The 18,599-nt window shown below is 40.1% G+C and overlaps 1 pseudogene; it reads left to right on the forward strand.

Moving 5' to 3' along the window:
* Positions 1-13,907: 13,907 nt before the first annotated feature.
* The window catches only part of LOC132539723 (cadherin-related family member 3-like), a 208,172-nt pseudogene continuing 203,480 nt past the window's right edge, over positions 13,908-18,599 (forward strand).

An 18,599-nucleotide genomic window follows, 5' to 3' on the forward strand; every position in this document is an offset into this window, starting at 1 on the left:
CAATCAGTATCTATATCTATTTTCCACTTAAATAACATTTTGGTTTTGGAAAGCACAAAAGAGATAGTGGTATGATATAAGTTTGGAAATTTCCTAATAAAATGAATATTTTATTCTAGTAATCCTGATACCATCAAATCTGTAACTTCTCTATGGACATACAGTATTTCTTTTTCTTTTTCTTTTTTATTGTAATCATGAAGTGTAGGGAAATTGTGAGGAATCTCACAAAAGCACCCTGTATTTTTCTGCCTCCAGGAGCCTGGCATTCCTTAAAACCTTAATCCAGCTCCCCCTGCTCCACCCTGCATGCCTGATACTATGGCCTATCTACATAATCATTGTTTTTTGCCTGGAAAATCCCCACCCATTCCATTCCTTTGATCTATCTTCTTTCTACCCTCAAGACCCTCTCTGCCTGCAGGGTATTATTAATCCTACCAGTTAAAACCCTCACAACAGTTGCTAAGGAAGTTCCTACCTTTCCAGCCCCTTTTTGCCTATCTCCGCCCCTTTTGTAGCCATTTCCTTTTCCAACTTGCCAATTCTGGGTCTTCCCTTTAAAAACCTTGGCTCTCTGATAAATAGAGAATTGAATTGCCTCTCCACCATGAACTCTGTTCCTGAGTCATCTCCCTCACATTGATGAGTGAGTAGAAGCCCAGGCTGGCTCTAGTTGAGTTCTCTCCAACCCAGAGAGTACACGCCCGGGAAGAGGCACCCCCACATTAGCCTGACAATGAATTCTTATGTATCAAATTTCAAGAAAATAGTTTCAGTAACTCATGAGTTAGTACACCCAGGAGAGTCCCTTCTTTGTCATTCTAGTGACACAAATTTGAGCACCTGTACACCACACAGAAGAATTATAGCACTGCACTGGGCAAATTGTTGGAGTTATAGTGACTGTCTCTGCTCTTTCTCTTTATATAAGAAAAAGTCAATCTGCAATAACAAAGAGTCTATAATTTCTTTAATAAAATTACTGTAAAGTCACATCTCAATTACTTTCTGGATCACAAGTTGTTTTGTAGAGATAATGAAAGCTGTTATTTCAGATTTGCCCAAAGAACATTGTGAACTCAATATGATCTATTAACATCTAACACATTTTCATCCTTTAGTTACTATTTTTTAAGAGGAATTTGATCTGAAATCATTAACTTTTCCCTATAATACAGATCCTTTCCAATTTGTATCTATAGTTTTTTTTATTTTGTGATTTTCTAAATGTTTCTTTTCCTTTATTTCATAATCCCCTTTAAAAAATCTTGTTTTTTTCCATTGATTGAACAAAGAGAAATTGAGAGGGAAGGTGGGTATAGGAGGAGAGAGAGAGACAGAGACAGAGGGGTACCTGTAGTACTCCTTTAGTACTCATAAAATTTCCCCCTGCAGATGGGAACCTAGGTCCTCGCACATAATATGCACACTTAACCAGTAACATCCAGCCCAGCCACCTCCAGCATAAGGGCTTTGTAGCAGTTAGGCTATTTTTTAAATTTTTTAAAATATTTATTTATTTATTTATTTTTTTGCCCTTGTTGCTTTATTGTTGTAGTTAATATTGTTGTTGTTGATGTCATCATTGCTGGATAGGACAGAATGAAATGGAGAGAGGAGGTTGTGGTTATTATTATTGCCATTGTTGATGTTGTCCGTTGTTGGATAGGACAGAGAGAAATGGAGAGAGGAGGGGAAGACAGAGAGGGGGAGAGAAAGATAGACAACTGCAGATCTGCTTCACCACCTGTGAAGCAACCCCCCTTCAGGTGGGGAGCCGGGGGCTCAAACTGGGATCCTTAAGCCAGGCCCTTGCACTTTGTACCAGGTGTGCTTAACCTGCTGTATCACCACCCAACTCCCTTAAGCCACTTTTAAAATAAAACTTAATAGTGATTTACAGAGTTACAAAATAACAGAGGTACAATGCCATGCCATTCCCACCACCAGAATTCTGTGTCTCCATTCCCTCCATTGGAAACTGAAATGATTCTCCAAAGGTCCCAGACCTTAGCTGGCTATTATTTCTATATCTATCTATCTATCTATCTATCTATCTATCTATCTATCTATCTCTCATTTTTCCCTCTATGGTCCATCCTCCTCTTCCAATTTAAGTCACAGTTACACATATATTTTTTAAATTATTTATAAAAAGGAAACATTGGCAAAAACTATAGGATAAGAGGGGTACAAATCCACATAATCCCCACCCCCAGAACTCCATATTCCATTCCCTCACCTGATAGATTTCCTATTCTTCATATGTATAATTTTTACTTATAAAAAGGAAACAATGACAAAAACCATAGGATAAGAGGGGTACAACCCAACACAAATCCCAGCACCAGAGCACCATACCCCATTCTCTCCCCTCCCCCAGTAGCTTTCCTATTCTTTATCCCTCTGGGAGCATGGACCATGGGGCATTATGGGGTGCAGAAGACGGAAGGTCTGGCTTCTATAATTGCTTCCCCACTGAACATGGGCATTGACAGGTTGATCAATACTCCCAACCTTTTCTCTCTTTCCCTGGTGGGACAGGGCTCTGGGGAAGCAGGGCTCTAACACACATTGGTGGGATCATCTGCCTAGGAAAGTTCTGTTGGCATCACAGTAGCATCTGGAACCCGGTGGCTGAAAAAAAATTAACATATAAAGCCAAACAAATTGTTGACTACTCATGAGCCTAAAGGCTGGAATAGTGCTGATGAAGATTTGGGGGGTCTCTGTTTTGTAGATATTTTGTAGGCCTATTTTACTTATATTCCAAAAGGCTGAAGACTATACTAGCTTTTATTATTTCTGAGCCTGACATCTGATATGCAGGTGTATCCAAGTTATTTTCTGGGGAGATGATGTCATGGCTGGAAAAAATCCCAGAAAGCTGGATCAGGGAAGAGAGTAGCTCCAAAATATGAGAAAGGTGTATAAATATTGTTGACTGTAAACCCCATCGATTTGTGTGATCTGGGGCCCATATTCAGCTTAGGAGGATATTTGACCTCTGCATTCCTATAGATCTGGACTCAAATTCTGTAGTCATAAGTAGGAACTAAGAACGTTCCAAGCTGCCTCAGTTTCAGGATTCATCTTCCTCAGTTGGAAGATAGAGTACGTTGTCTAGCCTACCTTTGGAGAATGGAACACTCTCTACCTTTGTTGAGAGCAAGGTCCTATGAGGGTACACAAAGGGGTCTATTGTGTTGTTCCTAATAGAAATGACCAGTAACAATGGAGAGGGATTTATTCAAGGCCTCAGGCCAAACCATCAGCTGGGGTCCTAGTTGGGGTGTTCTGAGATTCCCAAATAGACAAGTTTTCCTATTCTTTATCCTTCTGGAAGTATGGACCCAAGGTCATTATGGGGTGCATGAATATTATTGACTGTAACAGCTACACCTACTACTATTTTCAAATGTTTTTCTGTTTTTCCTCTTTTCTCTCTGGGTTTTGATGAAAATAGATTTCAGAACCTTCTAGTCATCTTCCACCAATATTACTCCCCCTCTGGATGTATAGACTGAAATTATTTTTGGTGTGCAGGAAGTAGGACTCTGGCTTCTTTAGTTGCTTCCCTGTACATAGATATTGACAGGTTAGTCCATACCCACAGCCTGTTTCTATCTTTCCTTGCTGAAGTAGGATTCTGGAGAGATGAGGTTCAGGGACACATTGGCGAGGTTATCTGCCCAGACAGTTCATGATGGAATCATAATAGCATCTCCTGCTTGTGTCTGAAAGGCAGTTAAGATATGAAGCAGGGCAGCTGTTGGGACTATGTGTAAGCTTGATAGAGCTTAGGGAGAACTACCCCATCATTGGATGGATGTCTGAGAAGATACCCTCTTGGTTAGTCTCTCTCAACCGAGGTGAGCAAAATGGGAGAAACTCAGACTTAGTTCTTTCCTTCTTGAAGCTCAGGCCCACAGAAACCCCAATACTTCTCCCCATTAACTGCAGGCCACATGGCCGCCTACTTTAAGATTCACTTACTCAAAGTTACCTTACCTTCTGATCACAGAAGAACACACCTTATCACACACTCCATCAAACAACTCAGACTCCAGACAAGAAAAGTTCCAAACTATATGGCCTTTTGATATCCATCTTCTCTCTGTCTCACCCTACTGGTTTAACCCCTATGCCTCTCTCAAAGACCTTTGGATAATTAAGTTGCTTGCGTCATGGAGAATAACTGACTTGTATCTCATCAATTCCTGTCATACCAGCCCCCTACCATAAGGGCAGGCTGATCTTTAAGAAACCTGTAATTTCTGACATATTTCAATAATTCCCTTTGTTTGGTTTTATATTTAACTCATGTACAACAGCTAATAAAGGAGACCTAAGACCTGAGACTTGAGATCTGAGGTCTGAGCACACTGCATATCTCCTCAGTGTCTTTTACTTCATGTGATCTCTTGTGAAAGAACCTTTCCCCTGGAGATCACCCCACCAGAGACCCCGACAGGCAGCCGGTGGCATTACTCTATAAGTCACAGCTTATATAAATAATGTCAAAGGACATAAATTATGGTGATGTTGTGTATGATACAACAAATCCTAACAAAGTCATTTTCAAAGTCAACCCAATTGCCAAATAATTTGACTACAGCAATAGCTATCTATGGCCTTCTTAAACCCTAAGATAGCAAGAACCTCCCACTTCCTCTATATAGCCGATATTTCCCCCAGTCCTGGAACCTCAAGGGTGGGCCTCACTTTTATGCATGCATCTCTCAATCCATACCAAATGATACTGCATTTGCTGATCCCAACCTAATCAACGCAACAAGTACCAGCTCAGTCTGCTTCACTTCAGACTGTGTCATCTTCACTTTTCTAGCCTTTAGGTTCATGATTAGTTAGCACTTTTTTGGCTTTATATGTTAACTCTTTTTTTCAGCCACCAGGTTCCAGATGCTACTGTGATGCCTACTGAACTTTCTAGGTCATACTCATTTCAGTCCTGTCTTCATCAAGTGGCAGAGTAGGTTGACCCAGCCTTCCTTCAGAGAGTAGAACAGTATATACCATTGATACTTTATAGTAAGGGCAAGGTCCTGGAGAGGCCCTTGAAAGGCCTTATGGTGGCATTCCTGATGGAAGTGACCAGTGATGATGGAGACAGAGGTATGTTATATGTTTAGGAGTTAGGTCACTTTAAAATTTTTCTTTCTTTCTTTATTGGTAAGGTTAATAAGTGATAGTTCAGTTTTTAATAAATGGATCCTATCTTTCATCTCCCTGTGTAGGTGTTTGCAAAACACTCTCACCCCATCTTAGTTTCTCTTATTTCCTCTTATCTATTGTGAGTTTTCTTCTTCTTTTTTGTCAGATATATTGACTTTATATTAGTATGTTTTTATATAATCAATACTAATTTATATTTACATTTCTATTTTTTCTGATGTTCCTCATTTATTCCTGAGTTACCACATTTTTACCACTAGAAATTTCCCTTTGTTTGAAAAATTTCATTTATCTGCTTATTTACTTATTTTTGATGGAAAAAAGAGAGAGAAGGGTGGGGCAGGGTATGGCTATAGCACCAAAGTTTCCTTCCATATGGCAGAGGAGACTGGGTTTAAACCTGATTGTGCACTTAACAAAGTTTAATATTTTCTAGGTGAGGTATTTTACTAGCCCCTGAAATTTTTCCTTTTTTCATAATATTTAGTCAAAATATTGATTTATAAATTATAAGTTAATACGTATAATTCTACACCATTCCCATAACAAGAGTTCTGTATCCCCATTCCCTGCACTGGAAACTATAGTAGTCTCCCAGGTAGAGTCACATCTAGTTGAGCACATAGCTTACAGTGTGCAAGGACCCAGGAGAAGCCCTGCATAATATTACTGTGAACAAAGTCAGATTCTGAAAAAGAAGATCTAGCTTTTACAAACCCTAGGATACTGTCCAAAAAGGCCCCTATAAAAACTGCTTACTGAATGCATGACACATTTAATCTGAATTTTGCTTGCCCTGTATTTACTCCACTCACTACCAAAACAAAAACAAACATAAAACAACACACTCAAAATTGAAGTTTAACTTTTCTAACTCACTTGACTTAAATTCTCTCTGACAGACACTGTAAACAAGTTGTGAAACTGATAAATTAGTTCAAGGAAAACTCTGATCACAGAACATTTTATATATACCAGGTGCTACCTCAAAACAATGAAATTATTTGCTCTGGTCAGTTCTCCTAAATCTTACAGTTTATCTCAAGATTACTTACTACACCAGCCATAGTATACATACACACTCCTATACATACACATGTGAAAATAGTCCTCAATCTTATTTATTGAGAAAACACTTTAAAACTTTCATATGTTTTAGTAATTAGTATAAATATCAGTGTATATATATATATATATATATATATATATATATATATATATGTATTAGGTAGAGCCTAGTATTCAGCTCATACAGTAAATGAGACAGAACTTCCATCTTAACAGCTGAGGGATCTATAGTTTTATTTTATTGGTTCAGGGATGTTATGAGAGTAACCCCCTTCATTGTCAGTTACTTGAATGATACTGAAAACAAAACAAAACAAAAAGATTTATTTGTTTTAGCAGTAATGGATTCTATTCTTTTTAGAGTCCTGAGAAAATGTTGAAGGAACGCTGGCTTCCAGGAGTCAGTTGACTGTTTTTGGCTACAGGGACACAAAGTAATCATGTTTATCAAACCCTAGTATAATCTAATTATCTCTTTGAAAAGCATGGAGCTCCACTATTTGATGATGACAGTTTATGAAATGCAAATTGATGCCAAATAGAGAACAGTTAAATAGCAATTACTGATAACTCTAGGTTTATCACAAGAGTTCCTGTATCATTTAAGGAGGCCATATCTGAACAGAAAGCATGTTTTCACTGAAAATACTGTGTATGGAATATTTTCCCTGTAACATGATAATTGTATCCACATTAGGTATAGCAACATCATGGGCATTTCCATATGATTCTTTAAGAAACTGAGTTAAACTGCCTGATATAGAGAGTAACAGGAGTCAGACACAGCAGGTTCAGCGCATGTGGAGCAAAGCACAACCACCTATTTGGAGCCACCAGCTCCCCACCTGCAGGGGAATCGCTTCACAAGTGGTGAAGCAGGTCTTCAGGTGTCTTTCTCTCTTCCTCTCCTCTCTCCATTTCTTCTTTTTTTAAAAATTTTTTTTAAATATTTATTTTATTTATTTATTCCCTTTTGTTGCCCTTGTTGTTGTTTTTTATTGTTATTGTTGTTGGATAGAACAGAGAGAAATGGAGAGAGGAAGGGAAGATAGAGAGGAGGAGAGAAAGATAGACACCTGCAGACCTGCTTCACCGCCTGTGAAGCGACTCCCCCGCAGGTGGGGAGCCGGGGTTCGAACTGGGATCCTTATGCCGGTCCTTGTGCTTTGCGCCACCTGCGCTTGACCCGCTGCTCTACAGCCCAACTCCCTCCTCTCTCCATTTCTATCTGTTCTATCCAACAATGATATCAATAACTACAACAGTAAAAAAAAAAAAAAGACAACAAAAGGGAATAAATAAATACATGTTTTAAAAATAAATAAAAAGTAGAGAGTAACATTCTGGTGCATAGCTATTTTCTGCATTCTGAATCATTTATCTTATTAGGTAAAAATAGTTAATTGGGATCAAAATGGTTATCAAATGCATGGGTTATTGGACTTCCGCATTTCTTAGTTTTACTAGACAGGATTTGACAAGCCACATTTTCAACACAGTCAGATTTTCACAGTATAACACAGACCTGATGCTAAAGTATCTACTATAATTTTTAGGAAATGACTCAGTGTTGACCAGACTATAGTTCCAGAGAAAAGTCAATACGGATAATATCTTTATCCTTGATACAGCTAAGGATTAGACAAATGTTCAGTAGGAAATCTTATTCCACATCAAGCAGATGATTCTCAACAGAAAAAAAAAACAAACCACAGTTGTTTTTATTAATCAAAAATTGAAACAATAGTTAGTATCTGTACCCTACACCAAAGGCAGAGAGGCCAAGACTGATGGATACCCCTAGACTCTTTAGGGAATAAACCCTTTCCTGCCACTGCTATACATCAGATGGTTGAATATTTCTTTTTTCTTTTTTATTAGTGATGTACTATTGGCTTACAAAATTTCAGATTTTGTAATCTACAGGGCTACAATTCTGTATCACTGCCAGAGTTCCGTGTCCCTTTTTTTTTTAATTGGGGGATTAATGTTTTACAATCGACAGTTCTTCTTCTTCTAGCGTTTGCCCTTCTTCCGTAGCCAGTCAACAGGGTCAGGTTGAAAGCTGTCAGGAGCTGCTTGTTGCTGGCTTTGAAAGTGACTGGGATCCATGTGGATTCAGTCGGCTAGGAAAGATCGTCAGTTTCCCCAATGAATGGGTACTCACGGGATGCACCAAGAGAAGGTCGATCCAATGCATCCCAACAATCGACAGTAAAATACAATAGTTTGTACATGCATAACATTTCCCAGTTTTCCACTTAACAATACAAGCCCCGGGGAGTTGGGTGGTAGCTCAGTGACATAAGCACAGGTGGCACAAAGCACAGGACTGGCGTAAGGATGCCATTTTGAGCCCCTGACTCCCCACCTGCAGGGGAGTTTGTAGGGCTGCGTCACGGGGGAGAGAGAAGCCAGTGAAGCTAAGAGGGAACACAAATCTTTATTCACGCAGGCACCTCAGAGTTGGGAGATAGCACAGCGGTGCTAGCAAAATGGCTGCCTCCAGCTATGCGCAGCAACCCTCCTCTGCGTCTGGTCACTGAGGTGAAGGGGCTCTGTTCTGGCTCCTATGCTATTTAATATTTACATCAATGACCTCCCAGAAACTTCTTCAAGGAAATTCATCTACGCCGATGACATCTGCTGTGCAACTTAGGCATCAAAGTTTGACATCCTCGAGGAAACACTCACGAAAGACATGTCTCTGATATCTGATTACTGTAAAAAATGGTAACTAATCCCTAGCACTGCAAAAACGGTATCATCTGTTTTCCATCTACACCATGCCTCGGCCTCGCATGAGCTTAATGTGCAGTTTGGCGACACGAGAATCTGGCATGAAGCCCAGCCAGTCTATCTTGGCGTTACTCTCGATCGCATTCTGTCATTTCACGAACATCTCATAAAAACTGCAGCAAAGGTGGGCGCGAGGAATAACATCATTGCAAGACTGGCCAGCTCCTCATGGGGCGCGAGCGCTTCCACACTACGATCATCATCTCTGGCATTATGCTATTCCACTGCAGAATACTGTGCCCCAGTATGGTTCTGTAGCCCCCATGTCCACTTGGTTGATTCCAAATTATATTCCTCCATGAGGATAATTTCTGGAACCATTCGTTCCACCCCGGTTCCATGGCTGCCAGTTCTTAGCAACATCGCCCTGCCAGATATTCGTCGGGATGTGGCATCATCTAAGTTCATTTCCCATGTCTACGCTCGACCGGACCTGCCAATATATGCGGATATCTTCGCCCACCCTGTCCAAGGCTTGACGTCTCATCACCCAATCTGGTCCCCTATGCCTACACTGAACTTCTCTGTTCCAGTCTCTTGGAAACAGAGTTGGCAGTCAGCTGAGGTAAAGAACAAACACCTCATCACAGACCCCTGCAAGCGTCAACCCGGCTTTGACCTAGCACGTTATGATTGGGCCCTCCTCAATCGCTATCGAACAGGCCATGGCCGGTGCGCCGCTATGTTCCATCGCTGGGGAGCCAGAGACGACCCGAACTGCCCCTGCGGCTACAGACAGACTATGACCCACATAGTCAACGACTGCCACCTCTCCAGATTCAAAGGAAGTCTCGAAACTTTACATCAGGCTCAACCTGATGCTGTTGACTGGCAATGGAAGAAGGGCAAACGCTAGAAGAAGAAGGGGCTAGGAGAGCAAGGGGGAGAAGAAGAAGGGCTTTTATGGGAGAAATTCCGGAAATGACAAGTTGGGACGTGATTGGCTAGGAAACAAGGCACTTGGGGATAGGATTACAGCTCTCATGAGAATGGGAAGAAGGAGGAGTAAACAAGGCACTCAGGGATTATTGTATCAACTCTTGAGGGGAATTGACAGTACCCTGAGGGGACAACATGGTGGATGTGACTGCATCTGCACAATTTCTCAACAGGAGTTGCTTCACAAGTAGTGAAGCAGGTCTGTAGGTATCTTTTTCTCCCCCTCTCTGTCTTCCCCTTCTCTCTCCACTTCTCTCTGTCCTATCCAACAATGATGACATCAATCACAATAATAACCACAATAAAAACAAGTGCAATAAAAGGGAATAAATATTAAAAAACACATGTAAAAAAAAACACAATACAACCCCCGCTAGTTCCTCTGCCATGTTCCAGGACCCTCCCACTCCACCCCAGAGTCTTTTACTTTAATGCAACACACCAACTTCATTCAAACACTAAGTTCTGCTTAGTGTTTTCTCTTCTGATACTGTTTTTTTAACTTCTGCCTGTGATTAAGATCATCCCATATTCATCCTTCTGTTTCTGACTTATTCACTTAACATTATTTCTTCAAGCTTCATTCAAGATGGGGTGAAGAAGCTGAATGTACCATTTTTAATAGTTGAGTCATATTCCATTATGTATATATACCACAACTTACTCAGCCACTCATCTGTTGTTGGGCACCTGGGTTGCTTCCAGGTTTTGACTATTACAAATTGTGCTTACTTTAGTAATTTTTGCCTGAGCTTGATGGTTAACATGGAGGTAGACTGAAAATATTTACTGGGAAGATGTAGTCAGAGTTATGAATAGAACTTAAATGTTGTCTTAGGGCATTAATACTGATCTTGTCAGAAGAGATTAGGAAATATATCTAACTTATTTTCTTTTGTGTAGGTAGTTGAGCAAATAGAATGTTGAGGGAAGTGATAAATGGGGTAGGAGAGGAGGATGTTTAGGCTTAACTAATAAATATTTGATTAAAAAATGCATGGTGACTTCTTTAGCCCATTATACTAGATTGCTGAGCTTATTAGGTCTAAATCTAATCATAAAGGACTACTAAGATCTTTTGCTTTGAGGTATATAGTTTCCCCTAACTTATGGATATGTGTATATATGTACTCATTCCCCTGGGCCCTAGCCTATATCTTTAACTTTGTTATATAGCACACCACCTAAAGTGGAACTGAGTAGTTTCATGTGTAAGGAAAAGTCTCACCAGATCCTTGGAGTTGGAAGATTGACATCTCAATCTTTCCATCTCTGCATACAATCTGAAACAAAAAGTCAGTGGTAGCATAACATGGCATGGTGGCACTGGTTGTGTGAATATTTCTTTAATAAGTCTTCAGTAAATCTTCTTTGATAGAGCTGATGTTTCTCATGTGGAAATTAGGAGATATTGTAAGAGAGAGATAGATGATGTTTAATTCTCTTGGGTGATCATAATAGTAACACACTGGGCTAGGGGGAATGAACAAAGATGTTCACATAAAAGGTATAGTGAACACATGCTACCACTATGCAGCTGCTAGTGCTAGTGGTACTGACATGACTAGTATAGGCAAGGAAATTAAAGAAGATTGGTTTCGTTGTATAGCAAGACTGATTATAGCAGTAGTTCATCACCTGGCAAAGTGAGAAGCAGCATTCAGAAACCATTCTTTTTATTATTATTATTATTTACTTATAAAAAGGAAACACTGACAAAACCATAGGATTCCACACAATTCCCACCACCAGAACTCCTATCCCATCCCCTCCCTTGATAGCTTTCCTGTTCTCATAAACCTGCAGTTCTATCACTATTACCTAGCTGAGAAGGCAGTACAGACTGCTCCCTTTGTCCTGAGTGAGAGTAATGCCTCTTAGATGAAACTTATAAGTTTTATCTCATTTTTGTGTGTGTGGAGAAAAGGGTGAAATGGAGAAGTGATGGAGAGTATATTATGCTTGTGGAAAGTGGGGGTAATGTGAGAATATTTCTCCTCAATAGAAAAAAAAAGGATGGAAATGATCTGTATATGTTTAACTAGGGCTAGAATACAGGCCATATTTGGCCAGTGCATTAAGACAGATGGCATAGTGAGGGTTTCTGAAGATTATGAGGGTTGAAATTGTTACAGCAAAATTGAAACAAACAGCAAGACTAAGTGCCAATTTGGAGGACAAGAAGTATGCTTTATTTATGCTAGCAGGTTCAGGGGGGTTCACACCCAGAAGCCTAAACACTCTTCTTCATGTGACCCTTTTATCCATTTCAGCAAACAGAGGCATGATATCTTAGACATACATGGCGCAAACAGGTCACCGAATTGAGAAGGCCCTTAGTACTACCTCACTGATGACTCAGCTTCATTTCCTGTTCTTAGGGCTTTTTTTCATTCCATTCTTTCCTCTTCTAGTACCTGGAGAATCTAGACTGTATATAGGAAGCTTCTGATACTCCCTGCACAGCGACTATTTCTTAACTGCCTGTAGTCAATGGATCACAAGTCTAGTCATCAAGTTGATAATACATGACCCAAAGGTCAAAGCCAAGATGAGTACCAGTAGTGTCCCCAGAAGAAGTGCTAGGCAAGAGGCCCAGTTCATGACCTGGTTCCACTGATTAGGACTGGTCTTATAACTTCACCTCATTTCTAGCCTCTCTTGAAGTTATTCTGTTGTGCTCCCAACAACTCATGACTTACTGCCTTAGTAACACTATTGTCCTCTAGTTTCTGGAGCTTTCACCAGATGTCTGAGTAAGTCTGTGACACAGAGGCTGAGTTGACCATGTGTCTGTGTTCAGGACACTTGAGGTCAAAAAGGCACACAGATCTAGTATACCTTGCACAGTCTTACAGGCCCCTTGCTGTATGACTTTCCTCATTAAGTCTAGGCTGGCCTGACCTACGATAATGTTGGCATCCCAGCTGGCCTTTCTTCTGGGAATACTTGTTGAGATCAGGGCTTTAGGGTCTATATGTTTTCTTGGTCTGAGTCTGGAGCTAGTCCCTAATGGCAGTAAGAATATTCCTTAGTACTGAAGAAGATGCACAAGACCTGTCAAGTAGTCATCCCAGGTTGGCTAGTGTATCTGTATTATGGACTCCAGAAGGTCAATCATGGTCTGAGGCTTTTTTCTGTAGAGGGGTGTGGTGATGGCAATTCTAAGGGCACTGAAATGATTGTGTCTGGCAGGGAGTGTTATATGTCTACTGACTGTGTTGAGGAGTCTGAACTGAAGGGGGCTGAGGAGGGGTGACTTAAGGTTGAGAAGACAGTATAAGGGTGAGAGGGCCGCAGGGACTTAAGTAGACTGGATCTACAAGTTTTCCAGATACTCAGCAGCTGCAGAGGAGCCTGGGGTTTCTAGATAGGTAGCTTATGGCTGTTGAAAGAGTGAGCAGGTAAGCAATGTAAGATGGAGGCAGGAGGGTGTCTGTCCACAGTCAGACCATATTGGAGGGGATGGGTGTCTTTATGAAGGTTGTGTGGATCAGGCTGAGTGGGAAACCAAGAAGATGGTCTCTTGACCACTAGTGGTGTTCTTGTCATGGAATCAGAGCATGCTGGGGTGGGGTCTGTGGCAAGATGATACCATGCACATGTATAGAATTGTAACCTAATTTAAAATTCTTCAGCATAGTCTCTAATATGGTAGGTCACGTCTTTGGGAAGTTCCCATTTTACATTTAATATGTACCTAACCCCTGGTACAATGTCACAAGAGGGTGGCTTAAATCTGGAACCCAAGGAATTCAGGCTCAACTCACTCAGGTACTCACTTGGTCCAACACCTAGTGAGTGAGCTTCTAAGGGAGTCTTAGCTGAAGTGTTGGTCATATAAACCCTGATCTCAGTCATAGTCCCCAACATTCTTACTACTGACCCAGTAAAGAGTACGAATGCCTTTGATTTTTGTTCACTTGTTCATTTGTGGATTACAGTGTTTTGAAAGAGTGCAGTTAGTTGTAGTTTTCTTGTATCTAGCATATAGGATATATGTAGAATATCTGACCCTATTAATTTTGATTTACATTTTAAAAATATATATTTTTTTCTCAGTTACTTTTTCAAGTATAGATTTAAAAAACCTTGATAGGAAAAAGAAACTGAGAGGGAGAAGGGAGATAGAGAGGCAAAGAAAGATAGAAGCCGGATCTGGGTGGTGGTACACCTAGTTGAATGCATGTGTGACAACGTGCAAGGACTCAAGATTTGATCCCCCAGTCCTCATCTGCAGGGGGAAAGCTTTGCAAGTGGTGAAGCAGGGCTGCAGGTGTCTGTCTGTCTGTCTGTCTATCTATCTGTCACTTCCCTCCTTGCTGATTTCTGTAGTCTCAATCAAATAAATAAAGATAATAAAAATAATTTTAAAAAGAAAAGAAACCTGTAGCACTGCTTACACTACTTGTGAAACGTCCCCCCCTGCAAATGAGAGCCAGGATACTTGCACATGACAATTTGTGCACACAGCTGAGTGTACCACTGCTCAACCCCTTTCAGTCATTATCTTAAAAAGTGTTAGCTCTCTTACCCTCTATCATTCCTCTTTTATCTAATTCCAGTTCACTATATCTCAGAACTATTCATTGTGTTTCAAAAATATTTATTTATTATTTTAATTTTATTTATTTCTTTTCCCTTTTGTTGCCCTTGTTGTTTAACATTGTTGTGGTTATTGATGTCATTGTTGGTGGATAGGACAGAGAGAAATGGAGAGAGGACGGGAAGACAGAAAGGGGGAGAGAAAGACACCTGCAGACCTGCTTCACCTGCTTCACTCCCCACCGCCCTGCAGGTGGGGAGCCAGGGGCTCGAACTGGGATCCTTACATGGGTCCTTGCACTTTGCGCCGCATACGCTTAACCCACTATGCCACCACCCGACTCCCAAAATATTTATTTTTTATGTTAATCTGCTCTCTTTAATCTTACTGTTCTTAATTTTCAACACTTTGTACTAATGAAACATCAAGCTGATTGCCTTTCTGAAAATTTTATCTGAATCTTAACCTATCTAGTGAATTCTAGTTTATAGTTTTTGTGTTACTAATTTCTATCGGATTTTTTAATCTTCTAAAATTTGTGTGAAATGGTCTAGATTTATATTAAGAAAGATTACTTGTTTAATTTATGGCTAGAAGCCATAGCACCTCTGTAACATGTTGTACTGGAGATGGAGCTTGAATCTCATGCAAGCAAAAGTCTACATTCTACATGCTAAGTCACTTCCTTAATTGAGATGCTTTTAAATCTAAATTCTTTTTTTGATATTTATTTACTTATTCCTTTTGTTGCCCTTGTTGTTTTATTGTTTTTCATGCCGTTGCTGTTGGATAGGACAGAGAGAAATGGAGACAGGAGGAGAAGACAGAGAGAGGGAGAGAAAGAGAGGCACCTGCAGACCTGCTTCACCGCCTGTGTAGCGACTCCCGGGGAGTCGGGGGGCTCAACAGGGATCCTTAGGCAGGTCCTTGTGCTTTGTGCCACGTGCGCTTAACCCACTGAGCAGCTGCCCAACTCCCTTAAATATAAATTCTTAAACAACTTTTTTCCTAATACTTATGTCTGATCTCTCTCTGTCTCACTTTCTTTCCCTCTTTATATACTCCTTCCATCTCAATTTCTCTCTGTCTCTATTAAAAATAAATCAATATAAAATATATTGATTTTTTTCTTTTTGGAATCATTGCTTCTCATATTTTTGTAGTATTGATTTGATATAATGAATTTTATCTAAGAATATAAGTTTCTTCTTGAGTTCTGTTCCGATGTCAGACTTAGTTAACCTGAAATTTTGCTGAGTAAGAGTATATTCATATTAAATAACTTGAAGCTACATTTTAGCTCTGGTGAAGTGAAATGTGATACTGTTTGTCTTCCCTCCTATGATGTAATATTTCAGAAATTTCTACTGAAGAAAGTTGAGGTTGTTTTTCAGGTACATTGCTTCTTACTAAGGTTTTATCTGGGTCCTTATTTTAGTCCTTGGCAAATTTGTGGTCTTCAGCTTTATTGCTTTGAAAGTGCTGAAGCTCTAGTGTAGGTATGTATATCAAGTATCTTGGCTTGAAATTCAGTGAAGAATTTTGGGTTTATCTTAATGTGTGTAATCTTAATGATAGGAATCTCTACAACTTAGTTCCTGGCGTTCTACTTAGTTATTCCTTCAATGCTCCCTTATGAATTTTATTTTTCTAGTTATATCATTCTTTTTATTCTCATCAGGGTAATTGGTCTCTTGTAAATTATTCTACCAGGAACTTCCAGGAGGCATGGTTTATGGTGTAGTTGCAATCAGACCTTCAATATCCCTGATACAACTATTATACACAACAAGAGATCAAACTGGACACATAATCTACAGCTGAAAATAATCCACAGCCACAGGTGGGTGCCAGTACGCACAGTTGGGGAAATGGGAGTGGGCTGGAAGACATGATAGGTCAAAACATGAGCTCTGGGTGTACACTGCTCTAGCCATCTTGGACAGTAATGCAGTTAGCAGACAGAAAAGAAAAGACATTGGAGCTTAAAACCTCTCAATCTTTGACTCAGGGTTGTGTTTTTTTTTTATTATTTTATTTTATTTATAAAAAAGGAAACACTGACAAAACCATAGGATAAGAGGGGCACAACTCCACATAATTTCCACCACAAGAAATCCATATCCCATCCCCTCCCTTGATAGCTTTCCTATTCTTTAACCCTCTGGGAGTATGGACCCAAGGTCATTGAGGGATGCAGAAGGTGGAAGGTCTGGCTTCTATAATTGCTTCCCTGCTGAACATGGGCGTTGACAGGTCGATCCATACTCTCAGCCTGTCTCTCTCTTTTCCTAGTGGGGTGGGGTTCTGGGGAATCAGAGCTTCAGAACTCATTGGTGGGGTTGTCTGGTTGGCATCATGCTAGCATCTGGAACCTGGTGGCTGAAAAGAGAGTTGACATATAAAGCCAAACGAATTGTTGACTAATCATGAAACTAAAGGCTGGAATAGTGCAAATGAAGAGTTGGGGGTGTCTCCATTTTATAGATAGCTAGTAGGCATATTTTAGTTATATTCCAAAAGGCCTGTGTCTATACTAGAGACTGGCATACTCTAACAAAGACTCTTTAGTCACTATCAGGCCACCCCATCAGCTGGGGCCCTATTCAGGGAGTCCTGAGATTCCCAAACAGACATGATGGGCCTAGACCTCAAATGAATCCCTTTTGCCATTGTTACTGGTCATCTCTATCAGGAACAACAAAATAGGCCCCTTTGTGGGCCCCCATAGGACCTTGCCTTCAACTTGGATCAATAACAGTAGAGAATATTCTATCCTCTCAAAGGAGGATGGACAACATAATCTTTGCTACACCTGAGGTAAATGGTCCTGATATTAGGGCAGCTTGGAAAGATCATGACCACAGAATATGAGCCCAGATCTACAGAGTTGCAGAGGTCACATAGGTTCCTATGCTGAATATAGGCCCCAGATCACATCGAATTGATGGGGTTTACAGTCACAATATTTAGACACCCTTCCCATATTTGGGAGCTACTCTCTTCCCTAAGCCAGTTTTCTGGTCCTTTTTCCAGCCATGACATCCTCTCCCTAGACAATAACTTGGATCTACCTGCATATCAGATTTCAGGCTCAGGGGAAAAAAGAAAACAAAAACTTGTATAGCCACAGGGATTTTATTATTGTTATTGTTGTTATTATTATTATTTGTGTGTTCTCTTTTGTTTTTTTCTAAGTGTGAGTTTAAGACAAAGACAAAACTCAGCCCACAAGATAGCCCAAAACACCCCATCCCTCCACCCACCTCCACAGATTCAAATAAGTGGAAAGCAAAAACCACAACAGCACCACCTGCTGGCCAACAATAACCAATACCATACATGTGAAAGCAAAGAGACAGTTACACAGCATGCCACATCACACAGAGAGAAACAAATCAGACGAAATCCAAGATAGTCCAGATGCAGAGAGTCTATAAGAGATAGACTATAGAAAGTTTATGAGAACTATACAAGAATATAAGCAAGAGTTGAAAGAACATCTTACTTTGGAATTTGATAAGATGCCACAAACCATGAAAGAAGAACTGAAAGCAGACTTCACTAAGCAGTTAAGCAGCATGGAGGAAAAATTTCAAACAGAACTGCAAGGACTGAAAGATGACTTTAGTGCAGTTCAACCTCGGGTAGAAAGTTTAGAAGCTAGACTCAAACATGCAGAATGAAGAATTTCCAATCTAGAAGACACAATTAAACTAATATTTCTATTTAAAGATGAGGGAGAGGAAAGGTTTAGAAAGAATGAAGCTATTCTCTGTGAAATTGCAGACTCCATAAAAAGGTCGAATATATGAGTTATAGGGATATCTGAAGAAGCAGACTGGGTCAAAGGTCCAGAAGTAATCTTCAGAGAAATTTTAAATGAAAATGTGGCTCACCTAGGCAGTCCTCAGAACATACCTATTTTGGAGGCAGATCGATCACCCAGGTTCACAAATCCAAAACAACCAACACTAAGGCACATTTTTGTAAAATTATCAAAACTCAATGACAAAGGCAAAATTTTTGCAGGCTGCTAGGGAAAGGA

This window comes from Erinaceus europaeus, chromosome 8, assembly GCF_950295315.1.
Source record: "Erinaceus europaeus chromosome 8, mEriEur2.1, whole genome shotgun sequence".
NCBI classification, from domain to species: Eukaryota; Metazoa; Chordata; class Mammalia; order Eulipotyphla; family Erinaceidae; genus Erinaceus; species Erinaceus europaeus.